Raw genomic sequence first — 12,678 nt, forward strand, 5'->3', positions numbered from 1 at the left:
ATGCAGCTTGCATGGGTATACAGATAAAGTATAATGCCATAATCGAAGAAAATAGTAAAATATTATTAAAATAAAGATTTTTTTACATTAGAGTCAATAAAAGCCCTAGCCACATGTTGGCTTGCCGGGCACCTACTCTAACAATCTCTCACTTGCCCTATAGCCAACTACCCAAAGATCTTAGACCCATTGCTTCGCGATGCTTCTCAAACAATGATCCTGGAAGGGGCTTCGTCAGTGGATCAACACCTTGTCTTTGAGTATATCTTTTTGCTATCAGTCTAGCTTTGAAGGTGACCACCTTCTCATTCGCTCCAAGTTTCCTTTTGTAAATCCATTTGCATCATATGGGAACAATTCCCTAAGGTGGATCTACTAAGGACCACACTTGGTTCGAATACATGGAGTCCATCTTGAACTGCATGGCTTCAAGCCATTTAGATGAATCGGCATCAGACAATGCTTCCTTGAAATTTCTTGGATCACATCAAGGAATGGGCTCACGTTGGCCCTTTTCAAGAAACAGACTCAACCTATTAGGCGGCCTTGGGATCTTTTCGGATCTCCTAGGAGCTTGTCTTTCTCTGATCGGTTGTTGGGGTGTGGATTCTACTACTTGTGTAGTGGGTGGTTCTCGAATCTCATCGAATTCTATCATTCTGCCTTTTCTATCCAATAGAAACTCCTTCTCTAAGAAGGTGGCATTCCTTGAAACAAACACATTTGTTTCACTAGGATAATAGAAGTAACATCCAACAGAGTTCTTTGGATATTCCACAAAGTAGCACAAATTGGCTCTACTATCCAATTTGTCTCCCAGTGCCTGCTTCACGTAAGCTGGGCATCCCCATATTCTTAAGCAAGAATATTTGGGCGCCTTTCCCATCCATATCTCATATGGAGTTTTATTCACTGCTTTTATATTGACTTGATTCAACAACCTTGCCCCTGTTTCAAGCGCATATCCTCAAAGGGATGGCGACAACTCAGTGAATCCCATGATAGATCGGACCATGTCCATCAATGTCGGATTACGACGTTCTGACACACCATTCAACTAGGGTGTGGCAGGCGGAGTCCACTGTGAGAGAATCTCATTCTCTTTAAGGTAGTCTTGAAACTCAGTACTCAAGTATTCTCCACCTTGATCTAATCGTAGTGTTTTAATACTCTTTCCTAACTGTTTCTCTACATCTGCTCTGAATTATTTGAACTTTTCAAAGGCTTCAGACTTTTATTTCATTAAATACACATACCCAAACCTCGAATGGTCATCGATAAAAGTAATGAAGTAGATATGGCCAAATCTCGTGCTAACACTTAGCGGGCCATTCACATTTGTATGGATCAAATCCAACAGATCATGTGCACGTTCCACTTTCCCTAGGAAAGGGGCCTTGGTCATTTTTTATTTCAGACAAGACTCACACGTCTCTTAGAGAGTTTATGTATGACAAGTCAAACATGTCCTCTCCCACTAGCTTGTGGATCCTTCTTTGGGAAATATGTCCTAGCCTAACGTGACACAAATGTGCTTGGTTTAGACTATCTTGTTTTCTTATGGTTGTTGTTGAAATTATGTTTACTTGGACATTCACTTATCATTGCCAAAATATTTTTGGCCCAGATAATTTCTTATGTCCAGACTTCTTGCAGTGAAATATACATGTTCTAAATTATCGGGTCTTGTCAAATTTCAGGCCCACCACCTTCTCATTAGGCCCAATCATACTTACACCATGTTCATGGGCAAGAGCCCCATCTTGCATGCGTGTAGTCATGTGTTCCTTGAAAGTGGCGTGCATCATTATGCGAGTTTCATGCACTATGCAACTCTTGCATGTGTCTTTGAATGTCAACAACATTCAAAATTTTTTCAAACTGTCTCTACAATTATTTTGACATAGAAGCAAGCATATTACACTTTAGCTTGCATCCTATGGTCCTACCATCTTGCATGCTTTGTCAGTTCAGCAAGACTGACATTAGTGTGTATGCTATTTTCTTCGAATTTTGAACAATTTTCCCAGCCAATCTCGAAAATTAGTGTTCGGTTAGCTTCTATTTTGACATTTTCACCACCCTCTGATGAAAAACGAGAAATCCAATTTTCTTAGTGAGTACGTGATAAGCCCAAATCTTATAGAGATTTTAGGGATTTTATTTGTGCTTATCTAGACTTTTTATCCCAATTTATGTGCTTAATTGAATTAATAATTGTAGATTTAAATAAAAGATGAAAAATGATTAAATTTGGAAATAAAATAAATTTACAAGACATGATTAAATTTGGAAATAAAATAAATTTACAAGACTTCAAAAGAAATAAAATATTTTATTATCTTGATATTATTGAAGTTCTTGATAAAGATGGAGTCTAATCTTTGAAAATAAAATCTACAATCTTATTATCTACAAGGTTTAAGTGGAGATGGGCTTAAAAAGAATACAAGGAGAGGCCCATTTAGAAGAATAAAAGGAAGAAAAGCATACAGAGAAACAGAACGTACAGGAAGAAAGAAGCGCAGAAGACCGCGAAAGTAAGGAACAGAAGCTACTGTGAAGTAGTACCACCGCGGAAGAAGAATATAAGGGAGGAAGAGTGAAGGTAGAAGCAGGAGGAATTCCGCACACACGCTACAAATCATTGAGAATTCTTTTCATCCTTTCTTAATTATGTTTTCTACATTGAATTTTAACAATGATTTGCACTTTTATTTTAAAGTTATGGAGTAGATTTTTGTAGACTAAGGCCACGATAGGGCCGAAACATATTATTTTTTGATGTTTTGAGTTTAATTCAATTAGATTATTTATTGTATTCATTGATTGATGTTATTTATCACGTGTTCTTTTAATCTGGCCAATTAAATAAAATATTTGTTGGTTAATCTACAACCGGAAGGCGATAGATTAATATTTGCTTCACACATCAATCAACACATGGTTAAATTGACTAGAAATAGTATTCGATTTCAGTGTGCGACTTTAGGTTGAAAAACTGGAATTTCACAGCGATCTAATGCGGTTGAATCTAATTAAATTCAGTTAGGAATAATTGGACTGTTAGATTTAATTATGTTTATTAATTCGAGGAATCGTTTAATAAATAATTTTGGGAATTATGTCGTGAATTAAATAATTAATTTAATAAATATGAATTTGACACATAGATTATAAGTTGTCTCGGTACCGTTGTGCGCCTTAGTCGTTTTTAAATAATTTGAATTTTCGTCTAATTTAATAATTTGGATTTTTTTTCTTTAGTTAAATTATTCAAATTGTGTAATTTAGTTTTGATTAATCTATCTCCCATCATTTGAACTTTATTAGCCTAAATTAGGAAAAATAATTCATATTCTAGTAATTAAAAATCGATCTCTGTGGGTACGATACCTGGACTCATCTCCAAATACTATTACTTGACCTAGTTCGCTTGCTAGATTTATTTCCAACCGAAATCGTCGGTCAAGTTTTTGGCGCCGTTGCCGGGGATTGAATTGTTTAATATTAGGATTTATTATTTTCTTGAGATTATGTTTTTATTTAATTTTGTTGATTTTACGCATATTCGTACGTTTAAAGTTTGTTTATTTTCAGGAATGAGGAGACACATAATTAGAGCCATTTGATCCAGAGATTGAGAATACTTTTCGACGGAGACATAGAGAACAAAGGGAGAAATCCTCATACTTTGACGTGGAAGAACAATTAAAACAAGAGGAGAAGGTTGAAATAGCAGGGATTGAAGCAATGGAGAACGAGGAGGATGATCGCACTGTCTATGATCTTACTAGACAAACTAATGGAGGTTATGGTTCAAGCATTACTCGTCCTATTGTGGAAGCAAATAGTTTTGAGTTGAAGCCATCCATCATTCAAATGATACAATATCATGTGAGATTTGGAGGATCGCAGACCGAGGATCCTAATGCAGATCTGGAGGGATTTCTATCTATCTGTGACACAATCAAGTTCAATGGAGTGAGCACAGATGCCATAAGATTGAGACTATTCCCTTTCTCTTTGCATGGTGAAGCAGCAGAATGGCTTAGAGATCTACCAGTTGGTTCTATTACTACATGGAATGGTTTGGTGGAAATGTTCATGAATCAATATTTTCCACCAGCCAAGTTAGCACAACTGCGTATGGATATTTCATCTTTTTGCCAGAAGGAATGGGAGACACTACATACAGCTTGGGGAAGATTTAGAAAGATGTTAAGGAGGTGTCCTCAACATGGTTTCTCTTCATCTGAACAAGTTCAGATTTTCTATAATGGAGTTGATCCTTCCGTGCGTTCCATGCTAGATGCGGCAGCCAATGGTAGCTTATACAGGAAGACTCCACGAGTTGCACTTGAAATAATTTCAAATATGGCTGAAAATAGTGCGGGTTGGCCAGATATTAAACGAGAAAAGAAGGCTGGAGTTCTTGAAGTGGATGTGTTGAATGCACTTACTGCTAAGATTGATGGGTTGGCCCATAAATTCTCTCAGCTGCAATCAATTCAAGCAAATCAAGTCCAAGGAATAGTCATCGAGGAACAACCCATTTTTTATGAAGAAGCAGTGAATTTTGTGGGGAATCGATGGAGACAGCAATCCAATCCATACAGTTCCACATAAAATCTAGGATGGAAGAATCACCCTAATTTGTCTTGGAAGAATACGGAGAATTCCCTTAATCCAACACATATTCCTCCACTGCCCATTCCTCAACAAGTGAGACAACAAGGATTATTGGTACCTGCAGCACCTCCAGGATTCAAGCAAGAATATCAAAGACCAATTTATGAGGATTTTATGATGAAACATGTTGTGGGAATGGAGATGAGACTGCAGAATCATGATGCTATCTTACGAAGGTTGGATGCTCAAATGGGTCAAATAGCCAATCAATTAGCAAATCGACCCCTTGGAACACTACCAAGTGATACTGAGAAAAATCCGAAAGGAATGAATGCAGTGAGTACAGTGATCAAGGCCGAGGAAGAGGAACCAAAGAGGCAGAATTCTACAGATATGGAGGCAAAGAATGATGGAGGAATGAAGTAAAAAATGGAAGATGCTAAGGAACAGAACACTCAGACTACACGGAAGACATGTAAGAAAGGTAAGGAATTGTATTCTAATGATAATATTGATATTAATACACTTCTTTTTCCTCAAAGAACAAGGCAATTACAATTGGGATCATCAATTTTCAAAATTTCTTGAAGTTTTTAAGAAATTGCACATAAATATTCCTTTTGTAGAGGCTTTGGCTCAAATGCCTTCTTATGCTAAATTCTTGAAAGATATTTTGACTAAAAAGAGGAAACTTGTTGATTTTGAAACTGTTAAGCTTTCTGAGGAATGTTCAGCTATTCTGCAAAATAAATTACCTCATAAGCTTAAGGATCCAGGTAGTTTCTCCATTCCTTGCACTATAGGTAATTCTAATTTTAACAAAGCATTGTGTGATCTTGGTGCTAGCATAAATCTTATGCCTTATTCTTTTTTTGAGAAATTGGGGATTGGAGAAGTTAAACCAACCACTATTTCCCTTCAACTTGCTGATAGATCTATTAAATATCCTAGAGGGGTTATAGAGAATGTTTTGGTTAAAGTTGATAAATTTATTTTTTCAGTTGATTTTGTTGTGCTAGACATGGAGGAGGATCGTGAGATCCCCCTAATTTTAGGTCGTCCTTTCTTAGCTACTGGAAGAGCTCATATAGATGTGCAAAAAGGTGAGTTAGTTTTGAGGTTGAATGATGAGAAGGTAACTTTTAATGTTTTTCGTAGTATGAAATATCCTGGATCTTATGATTATTATAGAATAGATGCTATTGATGATATTGTTGAGTGTAGTGTGCAGGATACTTTTATTGAAGACCCACTGGAGATGCTTTTGGTGAACCCAAAGTCCACGGAATCGGACAGAGAAGAGATGGAGGAATGTATGAACTACTTGGAAGGATCAAAGCCTCTGCCAAGATCGGTGAATTCGAAGATTGGGGAGCTTGGACATATTACAAAATCACTTAAACCATCCATATAAGAACCCCAATTCCTCAAACTCAAACCACTTCCTCCTCATTTAAAATATTTATTTTTGAAGGAAGAAGAATTCTTCGAGGAATTCCTATGCGAAGATGAGGCAGAAGAGAAGTTGGAGGATGTAGAAGAACACAAGTCGAAGGATTTGAACTCATATATGGTCTTAACATATATTCCACCAGCAGATTATTTATTTCCATCAACGCAAACTCAAGAATATTACATTCTCTACGAGCTTTATCATAGATTAGATTGTTCTTCCCCTAATAATCAGTCTTTGCCGAGTGTTGTTGGAGCGACGAGCGTGCAATGTCAATATCATGCCAAGCTTGAGGGCACATATAATCAAGACCCATATGTAATATTGTATGATATTTACTATGGGCGGAAGCCGCTATTTGATGGATGCTTCTCCGTAGTCAAGCTATAGACAATGAATTTAGCGCTTGCTGGGAGGCAATCCAGTGATTTATTTTATTTCGTTTCATTTTATTTTTTTTACCTTTTCATTCTATTAGGTTAATCCTCGGTGATTTTGGTGTGTGTAGGGAGTATTGGAATGAAGCAAGATGATTCACACTTTGGAAAGTTTAAACTGTTGAAATAAAATCTTACAGGCATGGAGGAATTATACCAGCCCCATAGAGCACTTCATGGATCTCAAAGCAACAATGTCAGGGAAGTTCTCTCTTACTATTCTACATCCAAATTCTATATCCTTTTTGAATGGCATGACACTGAGGACAGTGTAAATCTAAAGTGTGGGGGAATTTGATTTGTGTTTGTTTCACGTCACAACACTTAGCATGTGCTTAAATGTTTAATCCTGGAGCATGAAAATTTTTCTGGTAATTCTTTGAGAAACTACACTTGTGATTACATGACATACTAATTGATTTTCTAGATTTTTGATAACTCAAGAGATTGAAGCACACCTAAAATTAATTGAGATGAGATGTAGTTGTAACCGAAGGATTTGAGCACAAACTAGTTTTGTATCATATTTTGAGACATAATCTATGCACTTTAAGTCATACTTATATGAATTAATTGTGAATTGGCAAGAGTTGGGCTCGTCAAAAAAAAAAATAATAATCTAGAACTTGTCTGATTATCTTTCGAGGCGAAAATACGGATGAGAATGACTTAGGGATGATTTAGGCGATCTTTGGACCTTTCGAGCCTACCCAATGCATCATTCATATCCCTAGTATTCCCTTTTGAGCCTAATAAATCGAATGGAGTGTGTCAAAGACATACAATTAGCCCCCATTCGTATTCCTTCACAATCCCACGTCAACTACCCAATTTTAGCTCATACACTATTCCTCTACCTTAATTTTGAGAGAAATAAACTCTTTAGCGCTTTAAAATTTCAATAACTCTCATATGCTGATTGATAAGAAAAATTGGAGAAGTTTGAAAAAAACCATGAAGAATAAGAAAGGAGTTGATGAAAAGATATATATAATTATAAAAGAAAAAAAGGAGGATTGAACGTTGTATGATGTGGTGATTGAAAAACCTAAAAGGGAATGTTGTTGAAGAAAAAAAAAACTGGAGGAAGAGAAAAAAATATGGGGGAATATGAATGAAAGTACAAGGAATATGAAAACGTTAGGTGGATGAATGATGAAATTCCATAAGGGAAGGAAGATAAGAGATGAAGGAGTGCGCTGTATGATTAAATTGTTTATTTTCTCTCATTTTGAATCTCCCTACCTTTATTGTAGTCGTGAGCCGTGGCCTAACATTATAAGCTTGAAAAGACCTATTGATCGGGTCATATTCCTCCAATATTTAGTGGAGAAAGATATGAAAGATAAGCTTATGGAGAGTTTCTTTATATGGAAAGAAAATAAATTAGAAAATATGAGCACTCCTTGAACTAAATCACCTTTGAGGAATATGAGTTTTGACTTCCACACTACACACGTCTCATTATTTTGATATTTTATAGTGAATGCTTGAGTTTTAAAGTTGCAACGAAAGTGAATTTTATGATTTTGACGTGTGATCTTTTGATTGAGTGTGACGTAATTTAGAAAGTTGAAAGGTGTTGACTGTGTCAATTTTCTGGTGAATCATTGAATATTCTTCGTTTATATTTTTCTTATTTTATTTGCTCGAGGACGAACAAAGGCTAAGTGTGAGGGGATTGATAAGCCCAAATCTTATAGAGATTTTTTGGGATTTTATTTGTGCTTATCTAGACTTTTTATCTCAATTTATGTGCTTAATTGAATTAATAATTGTAGATTTAAATAAAAGATGAAAAATGATTAAATTTGGAAATAAAATAAATTTACAAGACTTCAAATGAAATAAAATATTTTTATTTTATTATCTTGATATTATTGAAGTTTTTGATAAAGATGGAGTCTAATCTTTGAAAATAAAATCTACAATCTTATTATCTACAAGGTTTAAGTGGAGATGGGCTTAAAAAGAATACAAGGAGAGGCCCATTTAGAAGAATAAAAGGAAGAAAAGTATACCGAGAAACAGAACGTACAGGAAGAAAGAAGCGCAGAAGACAGCGAAAGAAAGGAACAGAAGCTACTGTGAAGTAGTACCACCGCGGAAGAAGAACATAAGGGAGGAAGAGTGAAGGCAGAAGCAGGAAGAATTCCGCACACACGCTACAAATAATTGAGAATTCTTTTCATCCTTTCTTAATTAAGTTTTCTACATTGAATTTAAACAGTTATTTGCACTTTTATTTTAAAGTTATGGAGTAGATTTTTATAGACTAAGACCACGATAGGGCTGAGACATATTATTTTTTTGATGTTTTGAGTTTAATTCAATTAGATTATTTATTGTATTCATTGATTGATGTCATTTATCACGTGTTCTTTTAATCTGACCAATTAAATAGAATATTTATTGGTTAATCTAAAACCGGAAGGCGATAGATTAATATTTGCTTCACACATCAATCAACACATGGTTAAATTGACTAGAAATAGTATTCGATTTCAGTGTGCGACTTTAGGTTGAAAAACTGGAATTTCACAGCGATCTAATGCAGTTGAATCTAATTAAATTCAGTTAGGAATAATTGGACTATTAGATTTAATTAGGTTTATTAATTCGAGGAATCGTTTAATAAATAATTTTGGGAATTCCGTCGTGAATTAAATAATTAATTTAATGAATATGAATTTGACACGTAGATTATAAGTTGTCTCGGTACCGTTGTGCGCCTTAGTTGTTTTTAAATAATTTGAATTTTCGTCTAATTTAATAATTTGGATTTTTTTTGCTTTAGTTAAATTATTCAAATTGTGTAATTTAGTTTTGATTAATCTATCTCCCATCATTTGAACTTTATTAGCCTAAATTAGGAAAAATAATTCATATTCTAGTAATTAAACATCGATCTCTGTGGGTACGATACATGGACTCATCTCCAAATACTATTACTTGACCTAGTCCGCTTGCTAGATTTTTTTCCCACCGAAATCGTCGGTCAGTACGCAAGGTCCAATTGTGAAATTATGATCCCGAATAATATCAGTCAATCATAACTTCCAAAAAGTAGAGCCCAATTGCAACTCTTTGCAACCCTTACGTAATTTTGTCTCACGTTTGAGGAGGGTCCAATAATACGATCCCCTTTCTCTTCACATGTCGAGCCCGGCCCATCAATGTTGAACCTTAATGGACGGTCGCCATGAGATCCCCCAATAATATGAGCCGAAGTCATGGGAGTTCCACGTAGTTCACATCAAATATGTCAGTGGAAGTCACAGCTTTCCGGCGTCCAGGCCTCCTCAATAATATGAGCCAGAGACTAACCGCGGGTAGCGTTCATCATGCAACCACCGTTGATGGAAGGCAAGGAATTATTAAACTTTCTTTTAATTATCCTTTTAATAAGCTTGATTTAAATTTTGGATCTCATCCAAAATGAGGGATTTTAATTTTAAAAATTTGTCTCATAATTAATTTTAAAACTCGTGCCATAATTGTTTGTATGATTGTCGGATTCATGCAACTCTTGTCATTACATTAATAATAACGCACATACTGCTTATTTATAATATATCACATACATCATAAATAATAAAGGATGATCGATAACCGAGAGCTAGTTGATCCGTACAAGCCACATACGGATCCATGTCCATAACCTAGGTAAATGCAGGGATGCAAATGCAATATTACATAAGCTTCCAATATTTTACATGTCTTCGATCTTCAAAACTCTTTCCGAGGATCGGGCCCACCGTCTTCAAATCTTGATCTCCTACTAATTCTAATATTTACATTAAATATCCATGGCACATTGAGATACAAATTTAGGGGGTGGGTACAGACCATAAACAAGATCCACTTTTAATTATCAAATAATCAAAAATACAACACGTAAAATATCCTAACATACACCTAGCACATTGGTCATGGCTCTCGATCATCCTTTTAACATATAATATCATATATTATATAAATCCGATAATATCACATATTATCAATAAATCGTGTATTTCGTAAATTATCACTAACCTCCATAATTATCAAATTAAATAAACACTTTTATTTAATTTCAAATAATTAAAATTCTTGTAAAACACCTTTTACCATAAATAATTAAAATCATATTTCAATTATTTATTTTGTAAGAAATTGATTTTATAAAAATTATTGTAGGGGTAAAATCGTCCGTATTTTCATAAAATATCAATTTAACCCAAAGTTTTAAAAAAAATCAGAAAATCGCCCGGGACCCGAAACTGGGCTGCCCGTGGTACTGTTCACGCTGCCCGTGAACAGTAATTTGCGGATATTGTTCACTGCCCGCAGGCACTGTTCGCGCTGCCCGTGAACAATATTTTTTTTTTTTCACAAAAACAGTTTTTTCAAAAATAATTTTTAGGGGTATTTTTCATAAAAATTCTTACGCGGTTAGAAATAATAAACTCAACGCAATTTAATTAAAACACACGATTGAGAATAACCGGCTCTGATACCACTATTGGGACATCGTATTTTCGCACCCAAGACGTAGCGTAAGTTTAAAATTTTGTTCTTGGGCGTCGTGTGTTCAAATCATTCATACGGTGTATATAATTATACCTTTGCGTTCTTAACGCTGGACTTCAAACTATTCCGATTTTTAGGCGGATATAGCCCTTCTTGTAAATCCCTACGAACGGCTCTTCTACTTTGATCCCCTAATTAGGTCCACGATCAGAGACTGGTTTCCTCGTTTGGTTTGCACTAGTAAATCCAAACGATTTGTGCGTTGAGATTGTAATCTCCGAATTTTCAAAATCCGGAGACGAAACGGCGAAGCGGCGGAAGAAACCAAAATGCCGAATATTTTTTTTGAAATTTTGCAAGTGGCCGAAACTTCCATGATTCTAAATCATGGGTCTTGTGCTAATTGATTATTAACCAATAATTAACAATTAATTATTTATTTTAATCAACAATTAAGCAAATCCCATTTGCTTTTGTGGCCAAAACTTTCTACCAAATTTCATGAGATTGCCGTGGGTTTCAAGGTAGAAAAGAAGGAATTTTTTGTGTGAAAATTTTCACTAACAATTAATGAACCCTAATGTTGTATTTATAAACTAACTCCTTAGTTAATTTAATTCTAGACTCCTCTAGAATATTAATGGAAATTTGTGCATATTAGTAGTCACCACTATTAGCACAATCATTTAATTAGTAAATTCCAAATTCACTAAAAAATTGATTACGAACTCATTATAACCCCTATCGGGCGATCCGAAAACGCCGATATACCAAGGATACAAATCTTGTTCATATAATGAAAATCGAAAATTTCGAAGATCAAAATTTTCACTTACCAAATTTAGAACTTATCATATATGACAGTTACTATATTTGGCAGCTGCCAGTTTTAGTGAACTCCTTCACAAAACAGGCAGTTTCACTCTCCTTCCTTATTTAGCAATCATCCTAACTTTCATTTCTTCCATCTTCTGGAATCAGCTTATAAACTCCTTTATAAGCTTTCTGTTTGATCTCCATCAAACAATAGTCGTCAAATTCCAATTCCTTGAAATTTGACTATCTCAACGGGAACAGAGAATCCGATACTTGTGTGACCCTCAATGGTTCAGGGATATAGCTAGTCGTGGGTTCACATCTCCATGTGATTCAAAATAACATTTATTCTTATTCCGGTTTACCCTAGTTAACCTCATTCTTTTAATCAACACCTTGATCAAGAATGTCAGAACTCATTTCTGACTGTACCCATCGGATCATGGTAAGAGCGTCTAGTAGCATCGCCCCATGATCCTCTAGGTATCACTGATAGTGCCTACAAAAACCTTTAGTCATAGTTAGCGTACAGTACGGTCCCTTCAACACATATATCCCGATCGAATCTGCAACTACTGGTATATCGAGAGTTGCATATGAATTCGATAATGATGCGATTTATCTTTGAGTATTAATAGTGGCATGGTATGTGCAACTAGGAAAACACCTTTCCCTAAAGCACATTTCTTGCTCTGGCCAGAGACTCCTTGCACTATTAACTCATCAGATCACATAGGATATCTTCACCCGTAGGCGAACGGTGAATCCCTGACTACAATACATTTGCTCTTACGTATTTCGAAACTACACCCAACCTCGCCACCTGAT

The sequence above is a fragment of the Primulina tabacum genome, chromosome 10 (assembly GCF_025594145.1).
Source record: "Primulina tabacum isolate GXHZ01 chromosome 10, ASM2559414v2, whole genome shotgun sequence".
NCBI lineage: Eukaryota > Viridiplantae > Streptophyta > Magnoliopsida > Lamiales > Gesneriaceae > Primulina > Primulina tabacum.